The 19,785-nt window shown below is 32.9% G+C and overlaps 1 protein-coding gene across 1 annotated transcript in view; it reads left to right on the top strand.

Moving 5' to 3' along the window:
- The first annotated feature begins 17,776 nt into the window (after positions 1-17,776).
- The window catches only part of LOC129220162 (integral membrane protein GPR155-like), a 134,772-nt gene continuing 132,763 nt past the window's right edge, over positions 17,777-19,785 (top strand). Inside the window, exon 1 of the mRNA XM_054854516.1 lies at positions 17,777-17,922. The gene's annotated coding sequence lies outside the window, so the exon portion shown is untranslated. The remainder of the gene's footprint in view (positions 17,923-19,785) is intronic.

Here is a 19,785-nt window from a genome sequence, read left to right on the forward strand (position 1 = left end):
GAACTCAGCAAACATTATTTGTAAATATACAGGCGGACCAAAAGATCTTTTAATTTTTCTTTTTGCGGGCAAAGCCGTGCGGGTACCACTAGTACATAATACTGCCATGTGCAGGTAAACGGCAGTAATTGCAGAAACGAGTTTTCGAGATATTTGAAGAAACGCGTTATGGACTCAATACTAACAATAGGGAAATGTTGAAATTGGACATCTTTTCCATGCCTTTTTTTCAGCGGAAACCAAATAAGCGAGCTTGTACAATAAAGATAACGTACAATAGTTGTCAAAAATGCAAAAAAAAAAAAAATAAAATAAAATAAATAAAATAAAATAAAATAAAAAAATAAATGAAAAATTTGCAGTTACTACCCTTTACCTGCACTCGGCATATGAAATTTTTTGATGCTTGAGGGTATACGCTATATGTCTAAAAAAAAGTTTGAGAGGATACTACGTATATGGAGTATACCATATTTATTTATTTATTTAAACCCCACCAATCACCACCGTACCAACCCCGGTGAGGGTTTAACCGGATGTGGTGACTGGGGGGAACAGAACAGATCACGAGCGACACTCGCTGGAACAATTTTGATAATTACAAAAACCAATAACAATAATAAGATAACAAACAATAAAAAGAACTAAATAAAAAGAACTAATATACAAGTGAAGAAGCTAAATATACAAATACAAATACAAATACAAATGTGACGACCAGCAACAGGCACTGGGCCCAGCTAGGCTGGTCCTAGTCAATTAATTAGTCCCCAATGAAGATCAATGGCCCTCTTAAAGCTATCCACTCCCTTGCTCATTACCGCCTCTTCCGGTAAGCTATTCCAAGTGCCCACGACCCTGCTAAAGTAGTAGTTTTTCCTGATTTCCAAGTTAGCCTGAGATTTAAATAGCTTAAAACAATGACCCCTTGTCCTGCTTTCCCCGCAAAAATTTAATCCATTTACATCTTTCATTTTGATAAATTTAAATAACTGTATCATGTCCCCTCTGACTCTCCTTTGCTCCAGGCTATACATGTTAAGCCTATTAAGTCTGGTATCATAATCTAAATCTGAGAGTCCCCTTACTAATTTAGTTACCCTTCTTTGAACCCTTTCCAATACAAAAATATCTTTCTTCAGATAAGGCGACCAAAACTGAACAGCATACTCCAAATGAGGTCTTACTAAACTCCTATATAAAGGCAGAAGAACTTTCTTAGATTTGTTTGAAATAGATCTATTGATGAACCCAAGCATTTTGTTGGCTTTGTTACTAGCAATACTGCACTGTTGACTAAACTTGAAGTCCTGATTTATAAAGACACCCAGATCCATAACATTTTCTGCCTGATTTATGACTGAACCCTGTAAACGATATCTCATATGCTTATTTCCATGACCTAAGTGTAGCACTTGACATTTCCCTACATTAACTGCCATACCCCATTTATCTGCCCACTTAGTAATATGATCTAAATCCTCTTGCAGATGTTTTACTTGTTCTTCATTTTCGACAATCCCCATAACTTTTACATCGTCAGCAAAACAATTCATGCTTCCAGAAATATTTTCATTGATGTCATTCATAAATATAATAAACAAAAGAGGCCCTAAAACTGATCCCTGAGGAACCCCACTTAAAACATCACTCCAATTAGAATGATTTCCTCTCACAACTACTCTTTGCTTCCTACCAGTAAGCCAATTTCTAACCCAAAGTAAAGTTTTTCCTCCTATTCCAATGTCAGCTAACTTGCTGAGAAGAGCAACATGCGGTACCTTGTCAAAAGCTTTTTGAAAATCAATATAAACAACATCCACACATTTTTTGTTATCTAAAGCTGAGGTAACCTTGTCGTAGAAATGCAATAAATTAGTAGTACAGGATTTACCTTTCCTGAAACCATACTGCAAACTAGTCAACAGACTATTAGTCTCTAAGAACATCATGATCTTACTTTTGATCAAAGTTTCGAAAATCTTACAAATCACCGAAGTCAAACTTACAGGTCTATAATTCCCAGCAATACCTTTAGACCCCTTCTTGAAGAGTGGCGTTATGTTAGCCAGCTTCCAGTCCTCTGGCACCGTCCCCGAGTTATAAGAAGCATTGAAAATATTCAAAATAACATCCACTAATTCCTCTGCACATTCAACTAAAATTTTTGGATAAATATTATCTGGTCCCGGAGCTTTAGTTGCTTTAATCTTTTTCAAATGAAATAAAACCTCCTCCCTGGAAAATACAAAATCCTCAAGCTGTATAATAGCTTGTGTCTTGTTAGTGACTGGCTTGGCTGGTAAATACAATGTAAACGGCAGTTTTGAAAGTTTTTAGGCTGGATATTTAAAGTCATCTGCTTGAGATATGAGAAGCGACATTATTTTATGGATATTCTTTCGTGTAACTGGATGAGATAGAATGCGTGAAATATTTTTGGAGAAAGAAAAGTTGGAATTGTAATTGCAATGGAAAGAGCTGGTTGGAGGACAGTTGAATATGTAATGTTCAGGAGTTCCAGGTTGTCTGCATACACATAATGGTGAGCTAATTAACTTAAATCTGTGTAGATACGTTGGAAATGGTCCATGTGCACTGAGAAATTGTACTTCTACTGGATGTTTGCAGCGGTGTTTTAATTTTACTTTTGGCAGGAAATCATGAACTCTCCGAACAGTTTCTGCAGTGTCCCGGATTTCCTGCCAATTTTGAAGAAGTTCAGACCAGAGGAGATATTTGAGGAAAGATTTTGGCAGAGGAATTTTATAGACGAATAGATGTGTAAGAGTATGCCATATGGGAACACCACTGGTGAGCTGGTGTCAATCACTGAGCTAGTTTCATATACTCGCCATCTTACGTGAGCGCCATTACCTTTCATCGCTATGTTGGGATGAATGAATTAAGGCGTAACAAAGCACTACAGAAATAAATAAAAGCATGAACGCAGAGCTAGACGTATATATTTAACTAGATGTATCCAAACTATAAATTTACAATGATGTTAGCAATATGGCTGCACACAAAGATGAGTTTTTAATCATATTCTATAGATATTTGGGTGAGCATAAATGCCCGGTGAGCGTCTTAACCCTACTTTCACATATTTATTAGGAACCAAACAATTTCGTTGCACAAGGACTGCTCAGCTGCGTAATTAAGATCCGAGTCTTTTTTGAGCAATCACGATTGCTTATTGTTCTCACTTGACTGTTTTTGGCGTGCTATCATTTTATTTTCCCACCGCCACCCTCTGCACCATCACCGTCGACCGGCTCCTACAGCGAAAGCCGTCTCCAGGTTGCATCCATGTCCTACACACACGTGCATACATACACAACTACACACATATAAACACATACACACACACATACACCTACACACACATACACACACGCAAACATACAGATACCTACACATACACACACACACAAAAACATACACACACATACACACAACTACCCACACTTTCATGCCTGGACACAAACACACATGCCCACATACCCCGCCCCCCCCCGCGCACACACACATTCATACACACAACTACCCACATACTTATGCCAGCACACAGACACAAACACATATGCCTACACACACATACCCCTACACACAAATACACACGCCTACATATACACACTTGTGATTGCGAAAAACATAATTTGAATTCAAGATGTCAAAATTCAAATTATTATTATTTTTTTTTTTTAGATATCGAAAGCGTACGTAAATAAATCACTTTCAGGTGCACTAGTTTCGAACCACAGAAATAAATCGAAAATAAGGTCTAGTGTTTCCACCTAACAAAGCAACCTGTCTCCGTAATTGGTGCACTATACCAATTCGAACTAAATAAATAATGGATATTTTTTTCCACCGGAGTTTGTCACGTTTCCGTCGCTGTCATATTCAATACGCGAACATAATTTTGCGCCCCAGTGAACATCCCCCTTTTCCAGCTTACATATCGGAATCATTATGCCCAATAAAGTATCTAGCAACGCACTGTTAATCTTTGCTAATTTGATCGAATGGACGAATTGTTCGATTTGCGTGGTACCGGTAGCGATGGATGTGGCTGCGACTGCTGTACCAGAACCGCTTCCGAGTTGTTTTTGTTGGCGCTTTTCGTTTTTTATGGATGTGTCTCGCGCGCGGCTATTTCCAATTAGTTGTGAAAATTTTATTATTGGCGATGGAAATGACCTTTTTGCTTGCGGTATACTCCGTGGAATATGCCAATAAAGACTCTGCAGTACACGTGAGTTATTACTGTTTTTTTTTATGTACGTAATTTTCAAAGCTGGCAAAAATGGTAGCATTTCTCAAAAATGTATTAGAGAAAATAAAGGTTTTACTTAATACTACTTTTAACCTTTTATAAAACAAATTTCTATAAATTTAGAAAACTGTTTCTAATTTCACTACATATATTCATATATTAGAAACAACTCATATTGAATGTTTTTAAAAGAAAGTTTGATTCTACTTGAGTTTAAAATTGGGACTTAAAAGCCCTAATTTGTGCAAATTTAATTTTTACTGAACGGTATTTTCATAGACTTTAAAGTCTCATCGGGTCATAAAGGGTTATCTGATTTTCTCTCAATCGCTGTAGTACTTTACGCAATAAAATTATGATGTAAAGTTTAGTGGTTGGTTATTATAGCGTAAATTAATAGTGTACAATTAAAATTAAACATTTTCTTTTAAATTCTGAATATGCAATGTCGTGCCACTATTGATTATATCGTTTATATGCTGCCACCATGCGCTGCCAGTTATGTAAACTGACTTGGTGGAGCAATGTGACAAGAAAGATCATTAAATCCAGATTTAAATCTAACGTTATGACGTTTTTCAAATTTTTGCGATGTATCACTATTGCCGGCAAACGATCTATCTATATGTAGGGAGGAGAAAGGGGGGGGGGGGAGGAGAGGTTCAATCCCTTACCAGAACTCTCTTATAACCAAAAATGAAAAACCGTAGGTAAATTTTGGCTGCGCTAGTGTTCTACATGGATAAATATTTGATTTTTTTAAATAAAAAATATGTGAATCTATAGATTTACCTAAACTATCTAAATGTACCGCTCTTAAGACAGGGTGAGGCAGAGCTACATACAATGTATCGACAGCTCGGTTATACCACCCAGAGACTGTAGTTTCATCTTTGTTATGGATTCATTAAATTGGAATAGACGACAACCGAGCTGGAGGCAGATGTCATCTCATTGAAGCTGAGAGTGCCTACTATCTGGTAGCTACAGTTAATTTCACACCAGCGAGAGACCGCGGCAGTTAGTTTCAACTAATCAATTGAGGGCAAAGTATTTAAAGTATATTGATACCATTGTAAAGAGTTCTATTAAAAATTGACCATTCATAACGGACAGCGGTTAACCAATCAAGATGCCGTTTTGTTGGAGTTTACCTATTTAATGAACCAGTTAATTTATTCGAAGTAATATGCTTTATTTGAGTTACATTCGGAATTATAGGATTAAAATTGTTTGATACTGCAAAACAAACTGTCGATAAAATGGAATAAGAGATCCCACTGGGATGACAGAAGCAGATACTCCACATTGTCATGTAAATTGGAATCCAGACTTTTTCCTATACAGTATGGTGGAGACGATTTCTCGTCTCCAACTGATTAGTCAAACTGACTGATTGTCAAATTGAATAATCAGTTGAAACTGTAAGTGCTTTTTTTGAATACCTTATTATTGAACATAATGCTGCACTTGCATCACATTCGTCGAATAATAAACGATTTTGGTATTTGTTATTAAAAGCAAAACAATAGCTTCTTTTTCTTATTTTTCTTTTTGGAAAATGTTGATATTCTTCAAATGTTTATAACCATAGAAAGGATCCACACAATCATATCGTTCGCTAACAGTATGATGCATATACATTATTTGTGCTTGGGGGAAAGGGGGCCGGCTCTTACTGGATTCATTGTTTCCTCAGTTACATGCACTCACTTTTATGTACGAACTTAATAGTATCATTACTGAACGAGTTGTCTGCTGGTTATCCTTTTTCTATTTTCGCTAGTTTTTTCTTTTTTCTTGATACAACAATTATATTGGCATATTCCTGCTAGAGTAACATGTGCTTTTTACGGCATGAATGTTTTTTTTTTTTGCCTTTTGTGTGTGCGCTGTCCCACTTTTATAAAGAAAATTTTTTCTAAAATTATTTGATATTGAAAGTAATTAACGTCTAGCAAGCTATAACGTGCTTTAAATGATAATTGAGTACAGTGATTTTTATTTGTATTGCGGGACCGTTAAACAAAAACTTTTCATATGTTTCTGTTCTCATTTAATTGTTTTTGTGTTGCAACTTTACAAGAATAATTTGCTGTGACCGGAAGATCCTTGAAACAAATTTCAGCCCCAATTAGTCCGCGATAATTATTCTTTCAATTACATAACATAAATTTGTGCAAATGCTTTATTTGCAAGCATTTCGAAAACTTTGTATTAAAATATAGGGAGCTAACTGATACAACGTAATTGAAAGTAAAAATGATAACCATAAATTTAAAAAAAACGCGAAAAGAGACATAATATTTGCAAACAGCCGTTTGAAAAATAATTTTGCAACGGGTGTTCGCAATGTTTCTGTTTCTTTTCACCCTTTACATATGAGGCAGCGAGAAGCAAAGGGATGTATGTGGACATTTTCAAGTTTTAAGTAAAACGCTATACAGCAGCACCTACCAGGGCTACTAGTACCATCTCTTGCCCCAAGACAGAGGAGAGGTTTGCCTACCATGTGTACTGGTTATCTCCAAGTTTTTAATTTTGCCACTTACATCCCTTTGCTTCTCACTACCTCATATGTTCTTTTAACTACACGCTGTGTTTTTTTGCTTCTGAATTGCGTAAATGGTTCTAATTTCATCCATTTTGATATTTATAATCATTTTTAGTAGTTACAATAATTGTTTTAGTCATTGAAGTAAATAACTATTTTTCTTTTTCAATGAAAAAAGGAACATTGGTTAGTTCATTAGTTGGCACAAAATTTTTGTTAACCGCTGAGTGATTTGTCAAAACAATAATTTAACGTTTTTAGAAAAACGAAGCGTTGTCTTGAGTTATATCCTACAGCGTTAGAATAACAATTGTAAACTTAAAGCAGATAAACAGTTCTGTAAAATACAATCGTCAACAAATATCGGTAAATCCGTAATAATTTAACAAATTATTATTTTGATTTAAACGTCAGTCATTTGAAAAAAAAATTACCTTTTCATTTAAACCTTTTTCCCCCTTTCTGATTATTTATTTACATATTTTTTCCATTTTTCTGTTACTTTCTTTTTTACTATTTTATTTCGTTTGCTAATATTTCAGTTTTTGTTGTGCTCTTTTTTTCATAGTTTTTTCCTTTAAAAAAAACATGCTGATTTCAAAGCATGTACATACCGGCTTAGAATATTAGCTACTGGTAAAACAATTAGTGATGAGAATTACCAATGAAAAGTATGAAAACAGCGTTTTATGCAATATAAAGCTGTAACAATTGATATGAAAAGAGTTTTAAAAATTACCAAAATTTCAGAAACAGTAAAGTATCCTCATATATATAATAGCGAAAACCACTGATCGAGTAACGCTCTGACTTCACCAACAATAAATTCTGCGCCATAGCATTTTTTCATTGATGGCACTCTTTCATTGTTGAAGCACCAAAAATTGAGTAAGTTATTTATAATTTGATAATATTTTTTGGCAATGTTTGACATGTAGGGAAATGCTTTATTTTGACAAGGCTGAACTAGATCCAGTAACGTAACTGTTTTACTGGTAAGATTGTCATTTTAGGAAAATGAAGAAACGAAAAAGTGGTCAACAATGAACGCTATCTATTGGAGTTTAGGGTTAATTCGCTGGAGTTGGGGTTAAAATTTCAACTATCAAAATTATCAGCAAACAGACCATTACTTCGTTCAAATGTAGAAGCAAATTTCACCCGTCATATCTTGACGGGAAATTTTCTAGTTTAAAATAAATGCAGAGCATTATCTGGAAATGAAGAAAAATGACTCAAGAGATTTCTTTAAAAACGAATCAAAGCAGTTCATTCGTTGCTTTACCCAGTTTTGTATAAGAAAGTCGTCAAAAAATTAAACACGTATGGGAACCAAAATCAATAAACATCAAAGCAAATGAATTTAAATGTTAAAATTAATGAGTAGAAAATTTTAAAACTGTTAAAAAGACAACAGCCAAGAAAAGACGAATGAAAAACCAGTAGTTTGAGTTCAAAAATATGAATTTATGCTAGACAAGTTTAAGCGATTCGTTTGCTCGTAACTAGTGGAGCGAAATCGATGTTAAAACATCGATGTTTCAAAACATCGATGATCAAAATTAAAACACCGATACATCGACCCAAAAAGATTGATTTTCTAGGACCTCAAACTGTTTGATGTGTATTTCTGCAAAATAGACACATTAATCAATTTATTGTTTAAGAAGATTTTTCAGTCATCAAAGAAAAGCTAATTTTAATAGGATAATTAATTATTAACGTTCAAAAATATTTGGTGCAAAAGGAATAAAAAACTTATTTATTTAAAATTAGAAAATCCCGCTTAAACGATTATTTCGATTAAATTCGCTTGAATTATTTCGAACCCGCTTTATGAAATAGCCAATTTTCCCAGGAAGAAAATTATAATTCGCCAGATATTCCATTATGCGAGTCCGGGATCAAAATAACAAATTACAACGGTTTAGTGCTTGGAAAATATTTTACATTAAGCGGGATATTCTTTAAAGCGATACTCTAATAAGCGGGATTGACTGTACTGAAACTTCAATACAAATTTAAAAAAAAAATTAATATCTTTCAAATTTTCATCTGGATAATACAAAAGCTGAAATAATAATTAATGCGAATCAGTTAGAGAAATTTGTAATTTTTTTTTTCAAAGTTGATAACATTCACACGCAAAAAAGAAGTGAAGGAAATAAAGAAAATATAATACATAATAAATGATTATTCCAATGCACTTTCAACCGAATTACATACAAGAATTGCACAAATTATACTTATAGCTAGAATTATATTTAAAGATTATAAATATTTATAGCAACTTGAAAGAATACTCAAAGTAAAATTATAGTTTCTTAAATCAACGACCTATTAAGAGCGTGGGATAAGAGTACTGCTTCATATATATCTTACAGGAAAACTATAATAAAAAATCGTGTTTATATTTGGGGGAAAACTTTAGAAACATACAATGTTCTTTTAAACAGTGTGCAGAAAAAAGGACTGTTAATTTTATGCAATATAAGTCTTATTTCTATAGACAGATAACAATAGAAAACTCTTCCGATGTATTATCGCAATAACGATTTAATAATAAAGCTTTCATCCTATTTGTAAACATATTCACATTTTTTACGAATATTTTTGATTCAAATATAAAACATCGACATCAAAAAATATCCAACTCAAACATCGGTATCAAAAAAAAAAAAAAAAAAAACTTAAAATGCTAAAGGCATTTTTTTAAAACAAATATATTGATGTTTCGAAAACATACTTTGATGTCGCACCACTACTCGTAACAGTCGATCAAATTAGGAAATTGAATTAGCATTTTAAGTTAAAAAAAACTTTAAAAATAATAAGGTTACACACAACACAAATAAAATTGCTAGTAAAACATTACAATAGAACAAGTTCAAAAAAAAAAAAAAAAAAAAAATCATGTATCCGCACAGAACCATATGCATTAAAAATATATAACAAAAGGCCGGGAAAAAAAAACCTCGTGTGACATTAGGAGATTTAAAGAAAAAAAAACAAAAGAAATTAAATAAACAAAACACTAATAAAAACTTGCGCCAAACTTGAGAAAGACGGAATGGTAGGTAACTCTTTAACCTAATTTGGTCGTTCCTAGAAAAAATTGTGGGAAAAGGGGGGGGGGATGGGGAATTAAATAATTAGAATAATTGTGCCTGAATTGAAAAGGAAAGAACAGTTGGAATTCCAGCGAAATTTAGCTACGTTAAATTCGTTTCAATGCTGTTTTGTAGGCAAAAATAATGCGTCAATATGAATGCTTCGGAAGTGAACCCCGCCCTCCAAGGACGAGTTTTCGCTACGCCACTGCACCTTGCTGCTCCCTTTATCTCCCCAATTCTCAAAAAGGTTAAACCAAGAAAAGTAGTAACAGTCGAATACCAAAAGGTAAACATTAATTGTTGTAATGTTTACCTTTTCTTTTCAGAAAAACAAAATACGTCAAAGAAAGAGAACAAAGACAAATCAAAAACTTAATTCAAAACGAGACTTTGGATAATAGCAGCGATGTTGATGCAAATGGAACGTAAATGCGTAATTTAACTTCACGTAGGATGTGACGACAATCTTTTACGATGGAAGCTTCAAGTAAACACAAAGTGGAATAAAATAAACATATTATGAACCAGAAGATGATTACCGACATAAAATATTTGCATGGAAAACGAAACTAGTGTTGATTGTAATTAAAGAATTTTTTGAAGCAACAAAAAAATATTAGTGGAAGTTACGATGTTTTGCTGCTTGATGATCTTTTAGAACTGGTAGAAGTAACTAGTGAAAGACAAAGTGAAGCTAATTCCGAAAATAGTTATACAAGTAATCGGGAAATTTTTGCCAAATTTTGAAGTGGGTTAAAGGGGGGCGAATATAAGTAGTATTCGTAGTGCACATTCGTCCCCTTTAACACTCTTCATAATTTGCTCAAACACTTCCCGATTTCTCTGCATACGCACAAGTCCTCAAGTAGAGCAACATAGAAAATGTCATCGAGTGGTAACGGTTTTGCTTCTGATCGAATATGTTGTAGCTCGAAAAATTGTCCACATTTGTATCACTCTAAAGACATAAAATGTTATTGTGGTTTTGTGAAAAAAATCTATTAAAGATGTTGAAAATATTGATGTTTAAATGTAGCTAGTTGAGATTAAATTTGCTATTGACTTAAAAAGTGGAAATTTTGATCAAGAAAGAAAATAACAACCAGCAAACTGAAATAATAAAAACAATTGTAAGTATTGCAAAAATGATTGATAACCAGCTGTATGAATGCAAAGACGCGATTGCAGATGATAAAACAAACACTATGGAGAAAAAAAATGCGAGTTATCTCTCATAATATTTTTTCTCTTCACGATAGAGTAAGAAAGAAAACTTGTTATGGAAGATGCTTTTTATCTGATGTAGATGCATGTGCAGAACTTGACAAAAAGGCGGCATTTCTGCTTCTTAAATGTCTCGAAAACTGTACAGTACCAAAACTAGGAGAATTGAACTTGCTAAAACTAATCTTTTTCTCAAGAACGGAGAAAAGGTAAGTGGCAAAAATCAGACACATCATCCACAGAAGATATTCCACAAAATATTTAAGATTATTCGAACTACTAGATTACAAGAAATAATACTTGAGACCTTCTCAATACAAATAAGCACGACTCAGAAGTAGCTTTTAAGTGCAGATGACAAGCAAATCAATTAACCTCCATAAAAAGTATAAGATACTCCTTTGTATTGCCTCCATTGATTTCGAAAATACTTCAGCCAAAACAAAAGCAGTCAAAACTAATAGTTACATCGTGGCAATAATCAGCTTTCACAGCCAAGCAACCATATCCATCCGTTTAGTTACATCAACCGAAAATGGAAATTCGATAAAGAAACACGTTTTACAAGTCATGTGCCAGGGTCATTCTATAATTTAAAGAGACTATTTGATGCGGAGAAAATACTGTTGGTACATACTGTTTGACTACGGATTGTATGGAATTGGTAAACGTCCAGTTTAGACGAGTCGATCTAAATGAGAGAAAAGTTAAATTTTGATGCGCGTGTTCCGCTGATTTGAATATGACTCTGCTTAATTCAGAGGCTAACATACATCTGCAACAAAAACTGGTGCCCCTGAAAACTAATAGATGCGCCCATTTCCGCCTGTAAACCGGATGTTTCCCTTTCAGTTAGTGTTGGTAGTTCAGGAGAGGTGTGGTTTTCGAGCATGACAACGTACGTCCTATAGTTCAATTTACCCGTGAAACCACTCATAGAATGGGTTGGGGGTATTGGTTCATCACCCTTATAACCGATCTTTAGCATAATCTAATTTCCATCTGATTTAAAGCTTTTGGTTATAACATAAACTGAGTCGAAATAATATTGAATTTTTCATCCATCATAGTACAAGATTTTACTGAGGGATTCTAACCTCATATGTTTTTTAATCAAAACACAATTTTCACTCAACTATGGTTAGAAAAACATGTTTCTGCCAGAGTGCTAATCGAAATCCAGCTGCAGTAGGGTGAATTTGCACCACCCTCTTGGATTTCAGGTGCGTTTTTTCGCTTTTCGTTCCATGTGCGAGTAAAATTATGCGCCAATATGTCAGAGGGTTCAAAGTTTGGAATTTTCTCTTTCCACACCTCCAACGGCTACAGTAAAAAATAAAAACACGTTTTTAAAAGTAATTTTATGCTCTTCAGTATGCCAATGCGTGAATGATTTTATTCACAATTAAATAGTTTTTAAAGAAAAAAAAAGGAGCCTAAAACCCAAGATGGCGACACAGTTCTCCCTAATGTTGGCCATATTATAATAGGCAACCCGAAAAAAAACCATACTCTTCTGATCACAATCAAATATAAAAATTGTATTTTGTTTGAAAATCAGAAGGGGGTAGAAATTTGCAATAGGGGATCTTAGACTACCACGAACATGTTGATATTTGCTGATTTTTAGCGAATACAACATGCGAGCATGTGCGCCCATATGCAAAATTTTAAGGGGGGGGGGCTCAGATATTTTCCCCATGGTTTAACAGGATATGTTCCTCATAGAAACAGATTTCAGTACAGATTAGATTTATTAAAATTTGAAATTTTTAATAACTTATTAATTAATGTCTGAAATGGTTTTATATTTTTGCAAAGAAAAAAGTACTAAAAGAAAGAAAGTTCTAATTTCTAGGGGGGGATGCTTGAGTCCCCACTTGCCCCCCCCCCTATAATTGGGGGCCCATGCGTGAGAGAAGAAATGCGAACTACAGTTGCAAATCAAAAAAATGGCTGCATACGTCCTATTCCCTTTGAATATCATTCTCAATTGCTTTACAATTTTAGAAAAGAAAAGACATGCGAATTTTTGCATCATAAAACAGGACGGACTGCTTCGATTTCGTAAAACGTGATTGAAGAATGCGTTGGGGAAAGTGCCAAGAATGTTGCAATCTTTCGGCAGAAATTTTAGAATTAATTTGAAGTGCGTTTTGGATAAAGACGTACTATTATTTTATTCCTGTTATTTACTCGAATATGAAATTATCTACCGCTCCGGTTATAAACAGGATACAATTTGTATTTTAATTGCTTAGACATATGATATTGAAAAGAACAATGGTTACAGATTCTAACTATACAAAGCGAAAATTCAATAACTTGATTTTTGGTTAAACCATTTCGGTTTAGGGAAAGCTAAAAAATGAATTAACTAGCCCCCAACATAAGTTGTTTACTATGGTAATTAAATATTTTGAATATTTTCAGCATAAAAAATATCATTCATCGCATGATCACTAGTTGAATGACTTTTTTATAAAGAAATGTAACAGCGTCTAAAAAGACAATTTGGCAATTTTCCCATGCAAAAATTGATAAATTTCAAGATTCAGTCTCTTCGCTGCCCGATTCTGGTAGCACCTTTTCTAGGCAAAACTCGCCAATTATTTGAAAGAGCATTTTTTTTTAAATCTTTTATACATCTTAATTTTCTGTATAAAACAGAAATTAAGTAAAAAATAAAATTTGGCAGTAAATTTACTCTTGGGATATTTCTAGTTAGCAAAAACTGAAAAGTGGCGGCTACTTCATAATAACGAATGACTGCTTAATTAACCATTGCCAACATCAACGAAATAAAGAATTCTAAGTGAATAAAAATGTGCTTAATTTCTTGGCGCAAATATTTATGTAATAATATAGAAATATATTAATGTAATTTATGTATAAATATAGAAAAGTCATTGATGTATTATATTAATAAACGTTTGTCACATTACTCTTATTATTTTTTTAGTTTAATTTCGACATAACTTATTCCATGCCAAAACAGAAAAGACTATTTTTGTCCTTACCATTTCAGATTATCTTTCAATACGGTACAAGTGTACTTTTACGCTTCACCTAAAACTTTGAAAGTTTTATCTGGATATCTGTACTTTTTTTTAAATTTACAGCTCTGTAGAATAGTTAAGAATGAGACTAAAAGCAGGCAGTTACAACTTTTAATTGCTTTGGATACTTTCCAAATCTAGTTTAACACAAAAAATATGTAGCGTTTTATGGCATTTCTTCTTTTTTGCTCTTTCTATGATATGCAACATTATGTAGAATACAATTTTAATACAATCTCAAAATCAAAATAAAATTTTAATTTTTCTTTTTTCTAATAGAACATAATTAAAATTGTTTCAAATTAACTCTATATGAATAGTTAGTATTAGTATTCTTGTAAATCATAGGGAAGAGAATAAATTTTGGATGATAGTCGCACCCTTACGAATAACTTCAACTCTTTTTATGAAAGAAGTTTTGTTGAACTAAAAGCAGAAATATGGTAGCTGTATTCTGGAGATTTTAGAGGAATGCACTGGAGAGGAGGGGGGATTTAATCTGCTACAAGTTGCCCTCTTCGGTTACGCATGAATATAATTTCTAATAAGCAATATTTTTCAAATTTTACAAAATACAATATAAAGAATTTAGAACTTGTAATCTGTGAATTTTTAAAAACTACGACAGATTCCTACAAGCTGCCTGCACTGGGTTACTGGGTAAGAAATAAAGGGCAAAATACGTTCTTTTTAAAATATATTTAAAAGAGAAAGAGTGCCTTATATTGGGAACCATGAATCTAATAAGACCAAGTCGCCGTTTTTTGATTGAACTGCCGACAAAAAGAAATTTTCTTATGAAATGATTTTTTTCTTATTTTTTATGAGTCATTTGAAGAATGCACAAAACATGGAGCCAATTGAATCATGATTGAGTGACATATTAGGTCCTAAACTTTAGGCTGATCTTGCTTACCTAACATTTTCGAAGTGTGTTAAACCCGCAAATGATTAGGAAGATGAGAATTTTTCATTTTTATTCGAAAGGTTTAGCACTATTTTATTATAATGGGCGGGCGGGGGCGGGAGGAGAGAAGGGAGAAAAAAGAGCTATAAAGTTATTTTGATAAAAAGGTAAATGCATTTAAAATTATATAAATTAATAAACTTTAAATTAAGAGCTTTAAACTGATAATGTAAAAATAAAATGCATGTCTCAATAGAAATTTTTTTTTTATTTTCAATTTTTTTTTTTTTTTTTTTGGAGCATACAGTTTTTAGGAAACTATTAATTTTTTTCTCACAGAAATGATTAAAAACAAAAAGCTGTGTTTGTAGTGCTTATTTTGTAAAAAAAAAAAAATGTTTTTTGTAATTAATATTCAAATTTCGGTTTTGCAGAGCTTTTACTTATGTGTACTTTGCTATATCGTGGGGTGAATGCTACAAGTAACTGCAATTCAGTCTTTTTCATACTACTTCGAGGAAAGTCGATGTTTTTTCACGACGTTTGGAAAATGAGAAGACTTAAAAAAAATTACTTAATTTCTAAATATCATTTTATTAGAAGCATTTATATCTTTGTTCAAAATGTTTTTTTCAAAAAAAAAAGTGAAATTTTATTTTTTTTCAAATTTGCATTTACCTGGTTGTAGTAATCACCACACAATATACAGTGGCTCCCAAAAGTGTTCGTACATCTGCGACTTTCAATGAAATTGGCCATTATCCATTGGTTAGAATTAATATTTCGGTATAGGTATTTTAGTATAAGATCTATGATCTATTTTTCACAAAACTACATGAAAATTTTTAATAAAACATTAAAACATAATTTTGAAAAAAATCAAAAACCAAAAATTGCCGGAAATTTTATCTCAAAGTCTTTGTACACTTTGAAAAAATGTCAAATTAGTAAATAATCTAACATTTTATAAAGTTATTATTTAGTAGAATATCATGCAGTATCAACAACAGCTTTTAAACGTCTGAGAATAGATTTCATTGTTTTTTTCTTTTTTTGTGCCATTTCTGAGTAAGTGTTCAGCCGCACTTCGAGTCTTACTGTTTCTAGTTCGCTTTTCGTTTCAATGGTGTATTTTCGTAATCTAGCCACCAGATATCTCCAAATATGTTCCATTAAGTTTAATTCTGGCGATTGAGGAGATATTTCTAAGCTTAAGGACAATTTTTGAGGCGCCAAACGCAAATGTGTGCTTTTTATCGTTATTTTGATAAAAAACAAAGTTGTTTCCGATCACCAAATTTTGGGCTAGTAGTTTAAAATTATTTTTTAAAATATTTAAATCAACGGTATGATTTATTATTGTATCAAATTCCAAATTTCCAAGTCCTCATGCTGTTCTGCACCCTCACACAATAACACCTTTACCGTCCTGATTAACTGATCCAACTAAGTTCTTAAGATTAAATTCCTCATTTTTTCTTCTCTTGACAATTATACAACAATTTAACCCAAAATATCAAATTTATTTTCATCTATAAGTAAGACGTTGTTCCGAAACGTTTTGAGCTTATTTATCATTGATTTTACGACGGAAAGCGTAAGCTTACTGTTTTTCGCAGGAACAAGAAAATTTCTGCGGGAAGAGGTCCCCTTTAATCCAGCTAATCAGAGAACTTGGCGAACAATTTTACGTGAAAACTAAACGTAAAATGTTTCATTCAATTCTGCAGAAACTTTTTCAGCACTCAAATGTGCACTTTTCATAATTTTTTTAACTGTAAACCTCCGATCACGCTTCGTTAACTTTGTCAGTTGACCTTTCTTACCTTGTTTTCTATCCGATTCTTGTCTTTAAAGCATTTTATCAAGCATTTCACTATGGAATGGTATAAATTTACTAATTTAGATACATTTCAAACCAGTTTATGGCTACTTTGAGGGAAAAAAATCAAATTTCGAATCATGTTTGTTGTTTTCTATGCGTACCTGCCATTTAAAAATAATAAGCAGAATATTAGGAAATAAATAAACAAAAAATTAAAGGCAAATGTCTTTTCAGTGTCATTAAATGCAAAAACAATAAAAAAACCACATATGATAATTTTACTCATGAATTTATTCGAAAATATTTCAGTGTACGATGACTTTTGTGGCGTTTTATTTCTGTCTCTTCGTTTTTTGACAAATTTCAAAAATAAAATCTGGCAATATTTTGAAAAAAAAAAAAAAAAAAAACTGCTGGGTTTTATTCAGAATGGCATAGGAATGATGTGAAAAAAATTGAACTTCATATTCGAATTCAGTTTTGCGTTATTTTGGTTTTACTACAAAATTTCAAGGTGTACGAACACTTTTGGGAGCCACTGTATAAAGTACACTTTTGGTCATTGAATGAAAATAGTGTAATGGGAAGATCTTCTTTCAGATATCATTAAAAAATGAGAAGAAATACCGAAAGTCATCCGTCTGAAATTACTGCTCCTCGTCATTTTTCTTGGATCTTCCATTCATCCGAGCGATAAAACCCATAAGCGGACACCTCCCAACCCGCCAATCAAGTGGAAGCTTTTTCCGCCAGGAGATTGTACTGCAAAATGCCGGCGATGACATCTGGCAACCAACTCGGCTAAACCGGCACATCTCCTCTCTGTGCTCACGATCTGACATTGAAAATTATTCCATTGCACTTTCGACGGAGTTTTTTAATTTCTGGTTTGTAAAATCGTCTGAGGAGTGGAAAACAATTGGAAGAACGCTGAGCTATCTCCCAAGAACGTTTCCTGGTAAGTTATTTATTTTATTTGCGGCATTGTTATAGAAGGTGTCTTATTAATTCTGATCATTTAAATAAAATCAACGGAAAAATGATATATTTTTTCCACTTATTAATGATCTGTTTATTTTTTGAAACATAAACATTTTATGCAGCACGCACTCAACTAACATTGAAAACTATTGCATTTTGTTTTCGGTGGAATATCATTTTATTTTTGTGTAGAATGTTGAACAATAAGTTAATTAAAGAGAAACTGGTGTGTTTCATCGAAACCTTGTACAGTAAGTTTTTTACAACCTAAATCGTATCTCTAAAAGGTGGGGTAAGGTGGAAAAAGTATTTGTACGTTTTTCAAGTATTTTACTACGTTTCATTTTATTAAAATGACTTTTTTTAAATTTCTTATAACAAGTAACGAGTACAAGCAAAATACTTCATACAGAGTTGCTTATTCTAGCGATACGCTATTTTGCTGATCATATCTCTCGATGCTTACCCATTAATCAGCGACAAAATTTTTAACTAAAATTACATTGTGTGTAACAAGAAACTATACTGATTTAATTTATAAACAGTAAGTAAACATAATTTTTTTTGGCTTAAAAAGTATGGTTTTATGAGGTGGTTAAATACATTTTTGTTTCAACCGCCTCTTCATCACACTTTTGAGGTAATACGCTGACTCCAGCAATATTTTTTTTCACAAGATGTTTTAGTCCCTGTTAATCAGGGGCGTGCACGGGGGGGGGGGGAGAAAGAATACCTGTTGGCCTGGGCCCGAACCTGAATGGGGAACAATATTTTTAAAATGAGGTGAAATATACGGGTAAACAGTATGGAGGGTGCCCCGTAAAAGTCATTTGTGACGGGCCCTAAAATTTCTCTGCACACCCCTGCTGTTACTACATATAACTGCGACACACACTTTAAATTTATTTTTCAAATTGCTACTTTTTAATTCATCAAGTTTTATTTTTTATCAAATACTTTTTGGTTTTATTAAAATTTTATCCACATGCTAAATATACTTTACAACTAGTATGTTGTGGCCATCACGAAACTTTCTTCTATATATATATATATATTTATTTTTCTGATCCCTCCCCATGCTTGACGAGGAAGCAATATTCCCAACAAAAACAAAATTACACATGCAAAAACTTGACGACCATCCCAATGTCTGAATTATTGCAAAAGCAAAGCAAAAAGCGAAAATTGAAAGTTATTTTAAAAGCCTTGCTTGAATTAATTACAAATATTTTATTTGTTAACAAATATAAGATGGCAACAGTTAAAAATTTTAAATCATTGAGATAATATTTCCATAGACTAATAATAAGAGTAGACCGAGCTATGGCAACCCTTTTGCTGCTCATAAACCAAACCATGTGACTGGTGGATATCCTAGCAACAGCGGGCGTTAATCGTAGCAGACGATCAACGCCAGCGCGAAATAAAATAAATAGAATTGATGGAACACGGAAGAATGATCTTTTATGGAGTCCGATTTGTAAATTTGTTATTCTAAGTTGTAAATATTTTGTTATAGTGAGTTTTTCGTTTAGATAGCATTGTGCATTTTCTTTAGTCAATTTCAATAACTCTCTAAGCAATAAAAGATGCAAGCGACCAAGAAGAATCAGCAAACGGTAAGATTTTTACCTACAGTTTCAATTTAAGATACCGAATAGTACATTTTTGCGTTAACGCAAAACGTTTACGCCATTTCGTTCACGCCAACGCTGACAGCTCCAAATGAAATAAAAGTTACCGAAAACTGATCAAAAACTATTACTAATGTCAAAATAATGCATAACTAAAAGAAAAGCAGTTCAATTTCTGCACCTGGAAGTTTTTTTTAATGAAAACA

This window comes from Uloborus diversus, chromosome 4, assembly GCF_026930045.1.
Source record: "Uloborus diversus isolate 005 chromosome 4, Udiv.v.3.1, whole genome shotgun sequence".
NCBI classification, from domain to species: Eukaryota; Metazoa; Arthropoda; class Arachnida; order Araneae; family Uloboridae; genus Uloborus; species Uloborus diversus.